We start from the raw sequence: 18277 nt of genomic DNA, 5'->3' as shown, positions 1-18277 counted from the left end.
ACATTTAATTAACTAAAAAGGCAAAGTCATATGTTGAGAGAAAATGGGGAAGAAGTTGGGTAGGAGGCTGGAGAAGAAAAGTGGAGTTCTGAGCTAGCCTTTAAGAGTACCCGATGAGGGAACAACTGGAGGCAGTTTTATGGGGCCAGCTGGGCCTGGAGACCACAGATTTATAGATATATGTGTGTGGCTTTCTCCAACAGTGCTCAGCAGTCTTGTGGAGAAGGATAGTTTCATTGAAGTGTAGGGGTTTTGCCTCCTGATGCAGTGAGAGAATAGTGAAGCTAAGACTGTAATAATACAAATGTGACCAAACATCTTTTTTAGGTTGGATTGGGAACTCATTAAAGGGGAAAGATGTAACATATTGGCAGATGAGAGAATAATTCAGTTCTGAGTAATGAGAAGTCCAAGGTATTGCCATGGATATAAGTAGATGGCTGAAATGGCATGGTATTATTGGTCACTAGGGCTAGTAAGAAAAAGACACTGTGCATCAAGGATGTTCAATGGGTTATTCCCATGGAAACTGGAATCTCCCAGGAGGATAACAGGCAGGACGCGTTCCCATAGAGAAGTCTGAAGAAAGCAGAAGTTTCACCAATGAACATGACAAATAGGGGTGGAGGAGTGGTATAGCCAGACATCAGCAATCTTACATGAGGTCCTAACAGCTTAAGGGGACTCTTGTGACTACTAAGAAAATAGTAGCCCAGCCTTCAGTCCCTGTGGTTTGTGGCCTGTCTGTATTAGAGTAGGCAACTAGGAAGCAGAAAACCCCAGAAACCAAGTTTTCATTAAGACAAAAAGACAAAGAAAACATTTTCTGAAGAGGTAGAAGGCTAAATAAACTGTTTTCTATAGGAATAGAAGACCCTAAGGACATTATATAACATTTTTAAAAGTGAGAAGATCAGGGGAAGATTGAGTCATTTGCCCATAGCAAAATGAGGATGACACAAGGGGCAAGGATACAGGACAGGAGGTGCTTGTGGTTTAGGTGCTATCCCAGGATGACAGGAATATAAGGCATCATATGATGGGCTGTGCCTGGGTTCTAACCAGAAGGGCATACCTGTGGTTAAAGATATTCCTAGCCTGTTCAGGCTGAGGTCTGGGCAGGGAGTGTTGGAGGCTCACTGACACTATGTACCTGTGGCTTTTGTTCAGCTTTCCAAACAGTGCTTTGATATAAGATGTTGAATAAATGATTAATTCCTATCCATTTCAAAAATAAACAGAATAGCAAGTCTCTGTTATGGTGATTGTATAGCCCTTCAGTAGCCAACCCACTAAACTTGTTCACTTCATATCAGTATCCTGAAACTTCTAACACCAGGACATTCTGATTAACCAGATATAATTCACAATGCCAAATCACTTGAAAACCGTCTAAAACCCTGCAATTTACAAGAGGGAATATGGATGGACAGGGCTTGTAAGGATCAGCCAAATGCTATATAATGTCAAGAAGACATAAAACCAGGAATATTATTTACCTCTGCATTCTCTGTTTCTTTTTCCTCATGGCAAATGTCAGGGTACTTTGAAAGCTATCATCTTCATAGGATAATTATATTCAAAGTTCTGCAACTAGGCCCCTATTCTCAGTAACAGGGATTTATTCTTATTTCTATCATTGGAAAGTAATAGAAGAATTAAAAAAAACAGTTTCAGGAAAAAGATTCTTTTTGAGGAAAATGGCATAAATTGGCAAATTTGATATTTTACCTGAAAAAAAAATCAGGCATGTATTTAAGGTCAAGACCTTCCTTGCCTCTCATGAGGCCCCTGACCAGGCAGAGCATAATTCCTGACAGAGCAATGAATTAAGATTCTAGGGCAACATTTCTGCCCAAGAAACCAACAGTGTCAGGAGACAATTGAATTCTTTAAATTGTCAGTATGGTTTTGCTACCAATATTAAATTCAATGTGAGCCCCTTTGTCACAAGAAGAATAAGGATGAGAGTTGTCAAGGCTCCAGATTGATCAAAAGCCCAGCTTCCAGGCTTTACCACAAGGAAGCAGCACTGACATGAGACAGACAGAAGACCCATGGATTTAGCAAGACCAAACAGCAACAGTCTTTTAAGGCTTTGCCACTCAAAACACGATCCCTAGACCAGCAGTATGAGTCGCCTGGAAGCCTGTTAGAAATGCAAAACCTTGAGCCAGACCCCAGATCTTCTAAATTAGACACTGCATTATGGCATAGAGCATTTCTACCTACATTCAAGCATGAGAAGCACCATTTTAAGAATAGAAGCCCAGATTCCATTCCCATAAACTGGGAGAAGTGAATACGGAATTCTGCCAAATAAAAAGCCAATATGGGCTAAAGGCCCATGTCACTTAATCAGACTTTCTAGACAGATGCCAAGAGCTGCTATGGATCCTGGCCTGGGCTTCAGTCTCTCTAGCCACTGACTTATGACCTACATATAGTACTCTCATTTCTACCCAGAATTTTATAATCTGGGTTGTCTGTCTGAGGCCCTTGACACCCACCTCCTTTTTACTCATCTATTTGTTGGCCTCTTTGTATTGAACTTTTTCCAGTGACTAACCCTAACCCAGATGTGATCCTTTCCTCATTCTTTCTTCCTTTTACTTTTGCATTCTCCAGACTTAGCTGTGCTGCCTGACTCTTGGCAGGGTCAGGCCCAACACACCTCTATTGAATACTTGGCTAAACAGACCCAGGTCACTGTATGCCACACTTTGGAGAATGTTGGAGGTTGGCCAGGACATGTATATGGCAGCTCATAATAAGAACTAGTGTCTTGATGTCATCAAAATCAGGATCATCTAGAGTCCAGCAACTTACTGAACACATCTGGACTGGGGTTTTAGAATACACAGTGGTTCAAACTATAGTGACACATGGAAACAGGAAGGAGGGGAAAGGGTGTAATAAAATATAAGTGACAGGCATGGTACTCTTCCTTTTCCTCCTTGTAAATACCAAACCAAAGGAGGGTCTACTAATATCCACTTCACGGAGTCTCTCCACTACTGCTTTTGAAATTCATTTTATCCAAAAGCAACCACAATTTTCTGAGTACTTATGTGACTTTTCTGAATATTATGTGCCATGTGCCATGTCCTGTATTATTACATCATATGCATAACATTAATCTTTATAACAAATTTAAGATGTAACTCCAGCTTTACAGGTGAAAAACTGAAGCTTAAAAAGTAATTTGTTCCACTTAGTAACTGGAGAAACAAGGAAGTTAATGTGAGTTTCTAATTCTTCTCTGTATTCTACCTGCTATCGCTTTTCAACTTTACCATACAAAAATCTTCAAATGTTTACCATCTCTTAAAAAATATACTAGGGCAGATAGGTAGGGAGAAAGGAAGAAGGGCTAGGAAACATTTATTTTATTTATCTTTTTATTTATATTATTTTCCTTCCTAAAAATAGAAATCTCTGGGAAACCTATAACATATCAACACAGCATTTAAAGCCTAAGCACCAGAACCCCCAGGAAAGAGAAAAAACCAACCAACCAAACAAAGAAAACCCATCATGGTAGATATTTTTATACCTCTATTTATAACATTCCGTCTTCTTGAGACAGACTCATCCCTATCACTTCTACTGGGTCCTGATGAGAATATACTTTCAGTGGACAAACAACCATGAAAAAGAATCAATAGCAACAATTCTAAATAATTGAAGTTTAAAAATAGAATCTGATGATGGAACATATCCAATTCTACAGACCCACCATTCTGGATACTTAACAAAGGGGTAAAATTTCCTCCTTTTGCTTCTTTGAAACATAGGACTGCCTTCTGGAGACTGCAATCTCAGTCAAGAAATAGACCCAAGTCACAATGAGTATTAACTGAATATTCCTTGAAACTAGCAAAATCTTGATGTTCACAAAGAGCACAGAGCAACAACTCAGAGCAAAGAACTCAGTTCAGCAAGCAGAGGGATTGTATCTTTGGTTCATTGTAAATCAAAGGTCAGTCTACTGCTCATTAGTCGCAAATTACGATAAGAACAATGTTGATCTCCACTGTGTATAAAGTAAAAGAGGCTCTGTCAATCCCTGTGACAAGGCCCTTTAATCCTGAGAACTCTGTAGTCTTTGTGCCAGCACTAGGCCAGATCTGAACCATAATTTACATAGTTTTAACAGTGACCTGACATCCTGAGAGGGAGGACTTGGACCACCTTTAGGAATATGGTCAGTAGGCCATCTGATTTGCTAGATTTTGCTCCGTGTCTGTCATAAAAATGAAAGCATCCTGAAGAACTACAAAGTGAAGATATGAGAAAATGCTCGATTTAATCTGAATCATCTCTTTGTGACAGGTTGGTTACAGATGTCTACCCATAATCCCTCATTAAAATAATACAATAAGGGGTACCTGGGGGGCTCAGTCAGTTGAGTGCCCAACTTTTGATTTCAGCTCAGGTCAGGATCCCAGGATCGTGGGATCAAGTCCCAAGTTGGGCTCCATACTGAGTATGGAACATGCTTAAAGTATTCTCTCTCTCTTTCTCCCTCTTTCTTCTGCCCCTCTCCCCTACCCACACACACACTCTCTCTAAAACAAAATAATAATTTAAAAAATGCTATAATAAAATGTTCTAACAGAATATAGACTTGAAAAGACTTAAAGAAACCAGCAGTTGTCTCATTTAAGTGATGGGAACACTGAGGCCTAGAAATGAGGTGGGAGAGCTCCATGTGCACAGGTGGCGAGTAGCCATGCTGAACTAGAGAGAAGGTCTTTTGTCTGAGGTAAGCTTTTTACCCTTCTCTTCAGGGTGTGACACTCGTGGTTGCTTCCCACCTATTACACAAAGAAGAGGAATTTTCATTGGATATTCCCAAAAAGACAGAAATGTCATGAAAATTTTTTCTTCTATAAACACATCATGTGACACATTGATTCTGCCTACTTGACAAAAACTTGTAAAACCTGGTCTCAAGCCCCAAAGGCACTTAAAAAAAAATTGCTAGCACCCGGCAAAGATTTAAAGAAATAACACAACAGAGTTATGTAACAGTTCACTAGATGCTTGGGTATTTTTTAATGTCCTTCTCTGTCATCTGGAAGACCAAATAAAGGATAGGAGTTTATTGTCTGCACTTAAGATGACAGGTTTTTTCCCCTGATACTTTTATTCAGCAAATTTCATATTTCAAATATAATGACTCCTAGCAGCCCATCTCAAGCCTATCTTAAGAAGCAGAGATGTTCAGAAAGAATTTTAATTTGGCTGGAGGTTGATTCTTTTTTTTTTTTCCCACATGTACTAAAGAAGACTCGAGGAAGTGCTGCCTCAGCAACATCAAATGTCTCAAATCCTTATGAACACTGTCACACACAAACACCCAAGGCCAGTTAAATACCAAGTGCTCAAGCAAAACTAAAACTGAAACTTTGATTATAACCGTAGGACATTTCTAATGTAGACATCAGAAGTTATTAATTCACAGAACTGACTGAATTCCTTATGATGATACATTTCAAGTTCCAATTAGTATTGACTAAATTATCTATAGTTTCTGATGATTAATTGCTTATTTTCTTTTGAAATTTGAAATTTCAAAGAAAGACAGATAATGAATTTAATTAAAATTTTATCTTCTGCTTTTTATTATAACAGGCAAGAATAAATGTATAGATGTGATTATTATAATTTCACTTTAGCTCTCCAGAGAAGTTCATAGAGTGCCTGAGGTTATCTACAAAGAATATAATATGGCATAACTAAGTTTTCTTATCCATACTGCCTACTGCATACAGATAATGAGTCTTAATTCTTTTACTACGAGCAGGTCCTTTACTCTCCAATATGTACAAAATCACACATTCCACCTTAAAACTCAATAAAACTGCACTACAATAAAAGTAAGAGCAAGCAATAGGTGATAAAAAAAAAAAAGAAGAAGAAATAATTCAACTGCTAAACTTGAATCGGACAGAAGACCTATAAAAATAATGAGGCTGAGCAGTGAGGTTCAAGCCACTGTTCTACCTGCAAACTCATCTAGCATTTCTCTAGTGCATCTTCTGGAAATGAAGAAAATCATGGAGTGATTTGACAAGTCCCCTTAGTAGTATGGGTTAATCTTCTGTGATCAGCTAGAATATATTAAGGATTTCCACTGAGACAATATGATATTCTAGTTCAAACTTTATGTGAAATGTATGTCATTAATTTATGCCAGAACACTGAATAAAACAACATCCGTAGACTTTCCTTCTTCCTTTCCCATCTTCTCAATCTTGGCTGAAGTCCTCCAACTTTTAAGATTGCTCTTATCCCATAGGTAAGGAGAAGTAAGGACAGGAAATACCATAGTCATAAATCCATATGACATGTATTTCTTGAGCATCTACTATATGGGATGCAGTGTGTGAATAGAAATGTACCCTTTTATATCCCGTCCTTGAGAAAGTACTAGTTTCAGTCCTTAAATAGAACAACCAACATAATACCCACCCCCACACCTTTCTCTCACTCCTGCTTCTATCCCCTTGCCCCATTTCCACACCTCCCTGCCTCCAATGCAAACACATTTTAGCACTTAACATTCCCTGACGCTTTTCCTCTTAGCAAAATATTCTGAGAATTTCTTCACTCCCTAATCCTTTGTCAGAAAAGTTAATAAATGTGTCTTTGTTTGGCTATTTCTTGTTGTGTTTCGGGAGTCTTTTTTTATAATTTAACTCTATGTTAGTCTGGTCAACACATTGGAATTCTCTCACATGACACTTCTTATTACAGTAATTTGGCATGAGAGAAGTTATATAGGAATGTGGTTAAGAAACCTATGATGGATCCAGACTGCCAAGGCTCTGCCAATTACTCTGGGACCTTGGGCAGTTTACTTAACTGTACTATCCTAGTTTCCTCAACATAAATTGGTAAAATGGCAATGCCTGCCTGATTAATTGTAGAGAGAATTAAACAAATATATGCAAAGTTTTTAGGTATTTCATTTTTAGCAAAGGTGAACCAATGTAACAAAACACTGTATCTCCACTGATTGGAAGTAAACACAAAAAGTGAGCTACCTGATGATTTAAAAAAATAAACAACAGCAGGAAAATTGTGACAAGGAGCTAAACATGGAGAAACATACACATAAGGGTGAATTTTTCTTTCCCTATTTTCCTTGTGCTTTTGACCTGAAGGTAGTCCCCATTTTTTGACATGGGCCATAAAACTGGGACTCTTCTTTTTTAATTGAAATAACATATATTTAGAACATAATGGTATTAGGCCAAAATCCAATAACACAAAAATATCTGGAAAATTCAAATGTTTGAGAATTAGGCAACACACTTCTATACAACCACTGTGCCAAAGAGAAAGTTACTAAGGTAATTAGGAAATCATTTGAATTATGGAAATAAAAATAATATCAAAATTTGTGGGATGCAACTAAAGTGGTACTGACAGAAATTTAGAACGCTAATACTAGAAAAGTCTTACATCTAAGATCTAAACTACCATTTTAGGAAACTAGAAAGGGTACATTAAACTCAAAGCAAGCAGAAGGAAGAGAATAATAAAAACAAAAGCAAAAATCAATGTGATTGAAAATTAAAACAATTGAGAAAAATCAATGAAACCAAAAGCTGTTTATTTGAAAAGATAAATAAAATTGATAAACTCCAGTTAGATAGACCAAGATAAAAAGAAGCTATAAATTACAATATTGGGAATGGAAGAGTAGAGCTCATTATAGACCACTAACCTTAACATAATAATAAAGAACTATTCTGAACAATATGAAGATAAAAAAGGTAACAAATAAAATTGAACAATCTTTGAATAAAAACTACCAAGTTTCACTCAAGCATACAGCATACAGAGGGGTTTTTTCCAGGAAGGAAAAACTATTTAACATTAAAAAATCTATTAATACAACTCATTATATCAAAAGACTAAGAAATTAAGAAAAAAAAATTTGATAATCCAAAAGATGCAAAAAAAAAAAAAAAAAAAAAAAAAAAACACCAAAAAACAGTTGAGGAAATTCAACATGCATACAATAAAACTCTCATCCATTAAAAAAAAAAAAAAAAAAAAAAAAAAAAAAAAAAAAAAAAAAAAACTCTCAGCAATTTAGGAAGAGAAGGGAAGTACTTTAACTCAATAATGGGCATCTAGAAAAATCCTACAGCTATGATTACAGCTGGATTATAAAAGACTCAATACTTTGCTGCTAGGATCAGGAATAAGGTAAGGCTTCCACTCTTAGCTTTCTTCTTCATTTTCACACTGGTGATCTTAACCAATGCAGTAAGTCAAGGAAAAGAATTAAGAGACATACAGATTGAGGCAAGTCTGGGTGGCTAGTCGGTTAAGTGTCCGACTCTTGGTTTCAGCTCAGGTCATGATCTCATGGTTCATGTGTTCGAGCCATGTCAGGCTCTGTGCTATTAGCACAGAGGGATTCTCTATGGAGGGATTCTCTCTCTCCCTCTCTCTGCCTCTCCCCTTCTCATGCTCTCTCTCTCTCTGTCTCAAAATAAATAAATAAACTTTAAAAATTATATAAAAGACATACAGATTGAAAACAAATAACTAATGTTGTCTTTATTTGCCAACAACATGAGTACATTGCCCATAGGAATGCAAAATAGTATCTCTTCTTAGGAAAAAAGGTCTGTCAGTTTCTTATAAACACTGACCTCCCATATGAGCCAGAAGTCTTCCTCCTATTTATTTTCCCCAAGAGAAATGGAATTTATGGTCACATAAAAACCTGTTTTTAATGTTTTTTTTAACTAAATATTCAAAATCACCCCAAATCTCTTCAAATGATGAATTGATAATCACCTTAAAGTATATCCACAAAATGGGATATTACTCAGCAATAAAAAGCAATACATCATTGATACCCACAAAACTTAGATGAATCTTCAGCACATTACAGCCAGATTCAAAGGGCTTCATACTATATAATTCTGGAAAATGTAAATTATGGAAATAAAATATAGATCAGTGATTTCTAATGGTTGGAGGTAAGCAGGAGAGATTGACCATAAAGGGATAGAAGCCAAAAGATTTTGGGGTGATGTAAGTGTTCTGTATCTTAATTGTAGTGCTGTGTATATGACTGTTTACATTTGTCAAAATGTCAAAAAGTCTAGAACTATACACCAAAAAGCATGAATTTTCCTGCGTGTAGATTTTTAAAATACTGAACATAAATAAAACAAATAAAAAGAAATTAGAAGATATAGCAAGCGGTCAATCAATATTACCAGAATTATTAATTTTATTAATATTTACAATTACTAACGGCTAGAAAAATGGAAGATGAACTAAGAGAGGTATAAGTGGAATGCTTTGGTAATAATTAATGTGAACTCAATTAAGAGGAATGCAGAATCATGAAAGGAAGGAAAAAGAACATATTCTGTAAAGGAGTAAGAAGAGAAACTGGGAACAAAATATTGATTTATATGGACCAAGAGTGGAGTGTCTGTGTGGCTCAGTCGGTTAAAGTGTCCGACTTCAGCTCAGGTCATGATCTCACGGTTTGTAAGTTTGAGCTCTGCTTTGGTATCTGTGCACTGCTTTGGGATCGGAGCCTGGAGACTGCTTCTGATTCTGTGTCTCCCTTTCTCTGTTCCTCCCTGGCTCAGTCTCTCTCTTTCTCTCTCTCTCTGTCTCTCTCTCTCTCAAAAACAGATAAAAATTTGGGGTGCCTGGGTGGCTCAGTTGGTTAAGTGTCTGACTTCGGCTCAGGTCACGATCTCACAGTTTGTGAGTTCGAGCCCCATGTTGGGCTCTGTGCTGACAGCTCAGAGCCTGGAGCCTGATTCAGATTCTGTGTCTCCCTCTCTTTCTGGCCCTCCCCCACTCACCCTCTGTCTCTCTCTCTTCTTCAAAAATAAACATTTAAATAAATAAATATATAAATAAATACTAAAAAAAAATTATATAGACCAAGAGTCCAATTACCAAGACTTAATTGATAAAATCAAGTTTGATCTAAATAGGCATCAATAAATAGGGGCTCCTTTAAGTTTGGGATGAGGGATGGAGAAGCAGTAGTAGCTTCTGTGCAGGGGCAATTTTCAGCATCATGTGTGTGTCCAAATCATCAATCAGGGAGGGAGACCCAAAGTAAAGTAAGGCCACAGGGTATGAGTCGCAGGCAGGTGTCCTGGGAATCAGGGTACTCGAACCACTGGCTGCAGAGCCAGGCTCCAGACCTCAAGGACATGGCAGCCAAAACTAAGGACACATTCAGAAACCCAATCAGACTCAGACAACTGATGTGACTTTTGCCTGGTGCTCATGGCCTAAATTTATCTCACCAGTAACCCAGACACCACTGTGGAAGCATGTGGTAAACTCTGCCAGAGGTTTACTCCTTTGGCGAGGTGGTTGTTTTGTTTTGTTTTGTTTTTTTGGTTCTTCTGTTTGTTTTTGATAAAAGGAAACAGGATGGAATAGAGGATGGGAGGAAAGAGCCATTAACATATCCAGCTGAGTTTTTACTGGCTCTAAGTCAAGGTCACCTTCCACAGATGGGGAGCAAGGAACAGTGCCTGACAACAAGCAAACAAACAAACAAAAGGGGGATTAAAATAATTATCTCAGGAGATACCTGGAACTGCTTCAAGAGATGATATTTAATTGGACATTGAGAGATTTGTATATCAAAAATGTGGGGATAGATAAAAGGGAGGGAAAAGAAAAGAGGGGTTGAAGAGGAAAGCAAGAATGAAAGACAAAAAAAAAAAGAAAACATTGAAAAGAAAGATAATGCAAGCAAAGACAAAAAGCTACAAATGTAGAATATACATAAGCAACAGGAAATTGGTTAATCTGAAGGGAGCAGACTGCATGGAGAAGCAGCAGGAAGTGGGTATATTATCACTGAAAGAAATCATTCATAGGGTCAACCACTTTTGCATAGGATGTTAGATACAGTGTTTGTCAACAAGGGAATAGGACAATCTGGGTTATCTACTTTCTAGCACTGTTAATTCGTGGTTTCACTCAATTAAACAAATATTAATTGAGCAACTACCATGCCTAAGAGCATGAAAAGTGCTGTAATTCAGAAATAATGTCACTATGCCTTTAAGTGGGGTTTATAATCTGAAGAGCAGAATCCAAAATATCTATAAGGAAAAAAAAAGTTTGAGGAAAAGGATTAATCTGCTTTGAGTCTTCGCCTCCAGGGTGCAGAATCAATAAGCACTTTCTGAATGTTTAATATTTGCAATATTCTGTGCTAGATATTATTTTTATGTATTCTCAAATTTAATTTTGTTGTAATTACTCCTTTCTTTTCTTTCCTTCCTTTTTAGAACTTAATGTATCTAAAGCTGCTACTATATACTAGTCAGTGTGGAAGTTAAAAGACAAATAAAACAGAAACCATGTTGCATGAGATTTAAAATCCCATTTTAAAGGTGGGTAAACTGAGATTGAAAATGTTTAGAAAATGTGTCCAAGTTCAGACAGGAAACAAGTTAGGGAACAGGGATTTAACCATGGCCTCAACACTTTAAAACCATTGTTTCGGGGTGCCTGGGTGGCTCAGCTGGCTAAGTGTCCATTTTCAGCTCAGGTCATGATCCCGTGGTCCATGAGTTCAAGTCCTGCATCAGGCTCTGTGCTGACAGCTAAGGGCCTGGAGCCTGCTTTGGATTCTGTGTCTTCCTCTCTCTCTGCCCCTCCCCAGCTCATGCTCTGTTTCTCTCTCTCAAAAATAAAGAAACCTAAAAAAATTTTTTTAAATAAATAAAACCATTGTTCCTATACTGAGCAAAATATAGTCCCTAAAAATTACAATTTCTAAAGATTAAAAGACTAGTCATTTGGTTGAGAAATCCCTCCTGAGAGAGGGAAGAGTAAAGTTCAATTTCATGCCAGATAATTTGTTCCCCAGAGGCCAACTCATTTAATGACAGGCGATTATTCAATCTGGCTGAAATATTACCATTTCTATTTTTATCTCTACTTTTATGTTTCCATGTTGGTCTTTTTCTTTCTTTTCTTTCTTTTTCTTTTTCTTTTATTTTTTTAGCCATTTTCAATTAAGATTTCTAATTAGATTCTAAATTTGAGACATCTCTAGTTGAAACCAAATGGCAAAAGTAGTAATTAAAGGACAGCTGTTTGTTGTCTTTCTGGGGATGAAACAAGGCTTTTTGTTTCTAAGTTACAAAATCCTAGGGAATTCTTCATGTTTTTATCTTACTGTTTTAATAATAGTTAACTGAATTGAAAGATGCTGAATTGATCTAAAAAAGTCAATACTCTTTCCAAGACGGATGCTGAGAACCTCTCTTCTGGAATAAGTTTAGGTTAACTCTAATATTCTGGCTTACTGAAATTTTCATTGTTATAAATACAAAATCTCCACATTTTATACAAAATCAAATAATTCTTTAGGTGCTAAAGTAGGCACTACCCCAAGTCATTTTCCTAACTTGAAGACTTTTTAAAATTATGACAATTTTATAAACCAACAAGAATAAGCATTTTCAATGGAAAGGAATAAGATTCAGAGCAGCTGAGATGCAAAATTTCTCTTATGGTTTTCTTTTGCCTGATTTGAGAGAACAAATATTATTAATACTGATACTGAGAATTATTTAGTAAGACTTTACTCCATAATATTTTCACATGAAAAGTATGATCAAGATTTGAAGCAATTAACCATATAATTCAGGTCGAGAAAAATCTTCTGCCTGAAAAAGCTAAACCACTGAAGCAGACAGATTTTTTTTCTAGCTTGAATCATCTAGATTATAATAAAATTTCTAATATCATTTAATGTGCATAGCCATTAAATAGGTCAAACTACCTAAAAGCAGGCCAGCCTCAGAAGTATAGGGAATCTCTTAAAATGCATATTTCCAAGAAAGAAACTTCTAAAACATTTTCTAGTGTAAACCTGAAAATAGCTTTGGGAAATGCCAGATTAAATAAAGGTATACACACACATACATATAGACATAGACATATATGTTTGTTTGGTTATTTACTATTTATTATAGGTTCTCAAAACCTCTACTGTGTTAAAGCTCCTGAGAGTGTTATAGTACTCAGGCAATTTCAGAATTTCTTGACTCCAAACCATTTTATGCAGAACATGTCACGGAACTAGTGTTCAAAGAAGTGAACATTTTGAGGACCTCTCTCCACAATCCTAAAACATTTACGTAGTACTTTGGCAGATGCAGGAAGGTAGGGTTAGATGGCAGATTTAAAAGCATCTATATCCAGAGAACCAGGAGAGAAGGCTAAATGGCATTGCACAGAAATGCCAAGGGCAGAAAGTAGCCAAGCTGACCTGGGACAAAGTCCCCTTACCAAGGTCATTGAGGCCCTATGGGACTAGGCCACTTCCCATACTTAGTTTCATCCAATTATCAATCCGGCTTCCTCTTACTCCTCTCTCTAGCTTTGTGACTTTGGTATAGCTACTTTATCCTCTGACCAATTATTATGTTTATTCATTGCTATTCCATCTTCCTGGGACTCTTCCCTACACTTCAGCTCTTAGTTTAAGTGTCATTTTCCAGAGAAATACCCTCTGTTTAGCAAGTCCACAATAGATTCCTCCCTGTCTCCCAATACTTTCTCCCACAAACTCTGCTATTTCTCTTCATTGCACTTACCACAGTTTTCATTCATATATTGATATTTCCTTATTTATTACATGTCACCTCCACAAGCTCCTTGAGGGCAGCAATGGACCATGCCTGTTTTGTTCTGTAAAATCACCAATTACCCCACAATGAGTGTTTGCCATGTAACAGGCCTTTAATGAATATGTGTTGATTTTATTATTATTATTATTATTATTATTATTATTATTATTATTAAATCCCTTCATATTTATATCTAGGCCTTGCCTAATTGAAACCCTCAAAATTAATTTAATATATGCATAGATATCAATTCCTCTTTAGGATATGGTCAGCCAACTATAACATGCAGTTACACAAAATCTAAGACACCAAGCTGGCACTTTTGTAAAAATATTTTTTTAATGATAGGGGCTATAATTTTGAATTCATTATCAATCTAAATAAACATTATGTGTTAATTACTGAGACCCACAATTATACCTGCTTTGCTGTTGTATTCCACAAATTGCTCTGGCTCTTCTATAATTGCTTTGCTGACTTCAGAGCTCTGTAAAGGACAAAGGACAAAATGTTAGAATGTAGTGTTTCACTGGGAACCTCCCTTGCTAAAGCATACCTGGCTAAAATTTTAATATGTTCATAATGCCCATCATTCCAAACTTGAGGACTTACCATCACAACGTCATGGGACATAGCCTAGCCTGAGTTACTTGGTTGCCTGAGTTACTCATACCCTGAACATTCCAATGAAAGGTCCATCTTCAGGATTGGCCTTTGGCCAGTTCCTGGAAGATAACCTCTGAGCTCTTGGAATAGTCTGCCTGATAAAAGAGTTTTTGTATGCCTGCGCCTTGGCGGAGTCTGACCAGGTACATTGATGGTGAACACCTGTTTTTTGCTGGGGGGGAAGGGGAGGCTAAAGCCTGAGTAGCTGAGGTTAGTCAGCTGGTGCTGCGTGCTTATGTGACTGACCCCTAATGAAACTACAGGACTGACCTCCATTAAAACTCTAGAGACCAAAGCTTAGTTGAGCTCCTTCCCTGGCTGACCACACTTCACATGAGTTGTCACACATTGTTCTTGGGAGAACTAAGCACATCCACGTGTGACTCCACTGAGAGGGAACACCTGGAGGTTGGCAGAGGGACTTTGCCTCATGTGCCTTTCCCCTTTGCTGATTATAATCTGTTTCTTTTCACTGTAATAAATCACGACTATCAGTGTAACAGCTTTTCTGAATCTTGGGAGTTCTTCTAGCAAATCATCAAGCCTGAGAGTGGTCTTGGGGACTTCCCCCATACGTAACCACCCTATGAGGTAGATACTATTATTACCCACCTTTCATGGGCAGAGAAATTGGCAAAGAAGGGTGAGGTAACTCAAAGTCCCATGGCTAATTTAAGTGTCAGTATTTCAATGTGAACCCAATGATCTGGTTCCAGAGACGGAGCATTTTACATATTTTATCAATTATGTCATGTTGTTTGCCAAAATATTTGTTATTATCTGTCATTCAATATGTGTATCAAAAAATGCCACCTGGTTCTTTTTCTTTTTATCAGGAATAATTTTCACATTGAAAATTTATTAATTATCGAGATTTCATTTTATCTTCCAAGGAGAGAACAATAACTTCTATTGTTAAAGTTGTTCTTTAACCATTCTACTTTAATCAAAGCAAACTTTCCTCCAGTCCTATCAATAATGCAGATGTGACATAAGATTTTCTCATTTACATTCTCATCTATCTCTCCCCATTCTAAATGTTTTTTTTTTAATATGAGGCCTGAAAAATACAGAGTCAACTTTGTATCATACCAGGTATTACTTAATTTAGGAAAAACAAAACACCTTATTGTAATTTTTAAGATTTATGATTTTTGTTTAATATTTATTTATTCTTGAGAGAGAGAGAGCACAAGTGGGGGAAGGGCAGAGAGAGGGAGACGCAGAATCTGAAGCAGGGTCCAGGCTCTGAGCTGTCAGCACAGAGTCTGATGCGGGGCTTGAACCCACCAACTGTGAGATCATGACCTGAGCCAAAATTGGACGCTTAACCGACTGAGCCACTCAGGCACTCCACCATTTTTGATTTCTTAAAAATGTTTATTTATTTATTTTGGGAGAAGGGAGGAGGGCAGAGAGAGAGGGAGAGAAAAGATCCCACGGCTCCACGTGGGGCTCAATCCTATGACCGTGATATCATGACCCGAGCCAAAACCAAGAGTCAGACGCTTAACCAACCAAGCTACCCAGGTGCCCCTGAGATATGTAATTATTTGAGTCTAATAGATCTGGAGTTGCTTTTAAGGTAAGTGCTAGATAAAAATAGTTTCAGAATAGGAGAAAGCATGAGGCTTCTGTTGATATTAAAGAAATGCAAACCATCTACTGATTTCTAAACACAAAAGAGAAAAATAATTTACCAATTGTGTAGAAAAGTTGTGAGTTTTCATTCAGGAAGACTTTGCAAAAAAAAATGCTTTTCTCTAATTTGTCATTGGCATTAGGTGGATGAGGTAGTAGCTTTATTCTAACACTTGAACAAAACTGTAATGTATTCTCTTATCTTTTTTTTTTTAACTTGCCCAAGGCTCAACATTGTATTCTGTTGTACATACAGTGGATGCCAGTGTCTTGCTTTTATCACTGAAACATACTGCACATCTCTTGATATTTTGAGGGGTCATTATATCTGCAAAGGTAATGAGTCTACCTTGCCATGTGTACATGCAGAGGTCAGTGTAGTCTCAGATGACCCGTCGTGTCCAAAAAGGTTATTTTGAAACAATTTTCAAAAATACAAAAAACATACAGAGCAAGGGCAACACTGCACACAGTGATGATGAAATACATCAAACGTAAACTGGATAATTGTGCAAGTCCAAGGAATAAAAGTTTATGATGCAGAAGGACCAACTGTGTTATTTGAGCCCGAGTCTTTCAGATTCATTTTATCTCCATTTATGGTGTTATCACTCATGAACTCTCATCATGTAGCAAGAACCAATATTTACCCAAACCCATCAGAGTGTATGGTCACCTTAAATAAAGATCCTACAGAGTTAATACAGACCAAAAGCCTTAACACAGATCATCACCTTGACAATACATGATAAAGTATGTCATTATGCTTTAATTAGGACATAAAAGTTTGTTTTTAAGTTGAAAATGCAAAATTCTATTTTGAACAACTTCTGGATGTTAAAGTGAATTGAATGTTACTGATTAGAATTAATATATGGTAACATAAAAAATCAGAATAAACTTTATTAGGTTCCACCTTACGCTATAGAGGTTGGTCCTTTCTTTGGTTCCTATCTGCATTCCCTTTGTGGCCCCAAATGATAATTTCATCACTCATATTCTGTCTCCTTCTACCCTAGTGATCTGGTGTGATGGTCACATAGCTAAATTCAAAGCTAGCTATTTCCATGTTGCCCCATGAAAGAAAGCTGGGCTTCAGGTGGCTTGCTGTTGTTCCCAGACAGCCTGGGTGAGTCCAGATCAAGAGCCCCCATCAGTGAGAGGATTGGGGATATTTTGCCAAAGGCAAGAGCTGAGTGGCATGGAGTTTAGAAAAGATCAGGGAGAGAGCAAGCTGTGTCTGTCAGGAAATTGTATGATATGAAGGTCCTCATCGGTTCTGAAAATCTTACACATCTGTCCCCTAAAAGATCCAGCAGTTAAAAAACAAACAGAGAAACAAAACTGCAAAGTGCCCTCGGGTAACTGCAAAACAGAAAGTAAATACAGGAAGTGAAGAGGAAACCACACAATGTTAATAAAAGCTACCTGTTTTATAGGCTGTTGTAAATATTTAGTTAAGGCCACACAGCTACGAGGAGCAAAACCTGTATTCAAACCCAAACAGTCTGCTTCTTGGACTCATTCTCAGAACCACTAGACTAGGTTGCCTTTCCAGGAAGGCCTTGTGTGCTATGCTAAGGTTAGACCTTGCTTTTCAGGAGATGTTGAAACTATGTAGATTTTATGCAAGGAGATAAGATGATCAAGTTTGTGTTTCAGACAGAATATTGAGAAGCTGTGAGAAATATAGCCTAGAGGAGATTAGAGGGATTAATTCAGGGGCTTTTCCAAAGCTTTAGTAACAGATGACCAAGACCTGATTTAAAGCAGTGGTGATAAGAATAGGAAAGGATGGATCTCGGAGATATTTAAGAGGTAAAGTGGACCTGGTGATTTATTTTTGTGGGCAGTAAAAAGAGATAGTACTTGGTTTCTCTAAAATCAATATAGACATGTACAATATGCAACTTACTGATTTTGTTAGTTTAGAAATTCAACCCTTTAAATTGACTTTTAAGGGTCAATTTTGCTTTTGGGGTCTGCTTTTGCTTTTCTAGTTTTCTGTGTCTTGGCTTGTGGTATCTATGTAAACTAATAGTCCAAATATCTAAATATACACAGAAAATAACCACTAATTAGTACCAATGGAGAGAATCAAATCTTTGAGAAATTTTTCAATCCACTGTTCTGTCCAAAAGTGAGTCTTCCAGATACAATGTAACTATGCTCTAATATTAAATCTAAAAAAAAAGCTTCATAGTTGATATACACATAGTTTTTAAAATCTATAATAATTAACTGTCCCTAGAATAGATGTGAAATTTAATTTTACCTCCAAAAGCAAGTTTTCA

At 37.0% G+C, this 18277-nt stretch overlaps 1 protein-coding gene across 9 annotated transcripts in view; it reads right to left on the bottom strand.

Moving 5' to 3' along the window:
- Positions 1-18277, bottom strand: part of INPP4B (inositol polyphosphate-4-phosphatase type II B) — a 759315-nt gene that overhangs the window by 374526 nt on the left and 366512 nt on the right. For 8 of the 9 annotated variants that reach the window (XM_042935411.1, XM_042935413.1, XM_042935409.1 and 5 more), the window contains 2 exons: positions 14097-14163; positions 13644-13737 (listed from right to left, as the gene is read on the bottom strand). The gene's annotated coding sequence lies outside the window, so the exon portion shown is untranslated. The remainder of the gene's footprint in view (positions 1-13643; positions 13738-14096; positions 14164-18277) is intronic. The other variant, XM_042935410.1, reaches the window with a different exon arrangement.

Source organism: Panthera leo, chromosome B1, assembly GCF_018350215.1.
Source record: "Panthera leo isolate Ple1 chromosome B1, P.leo_Ple1_pat1.1, whole genome shotgun sequence".
In the NCBI taxonomy this organism is placed as follows: domain Eukaryota; kingdom Metazoa; phylum Chordata; class Mammalia; order Carnivora; family Felidae; genus Panthera; species Panthera leo.
This window is presented reverse-complemented; position numbering and strand designations above follow the sequence as displayed.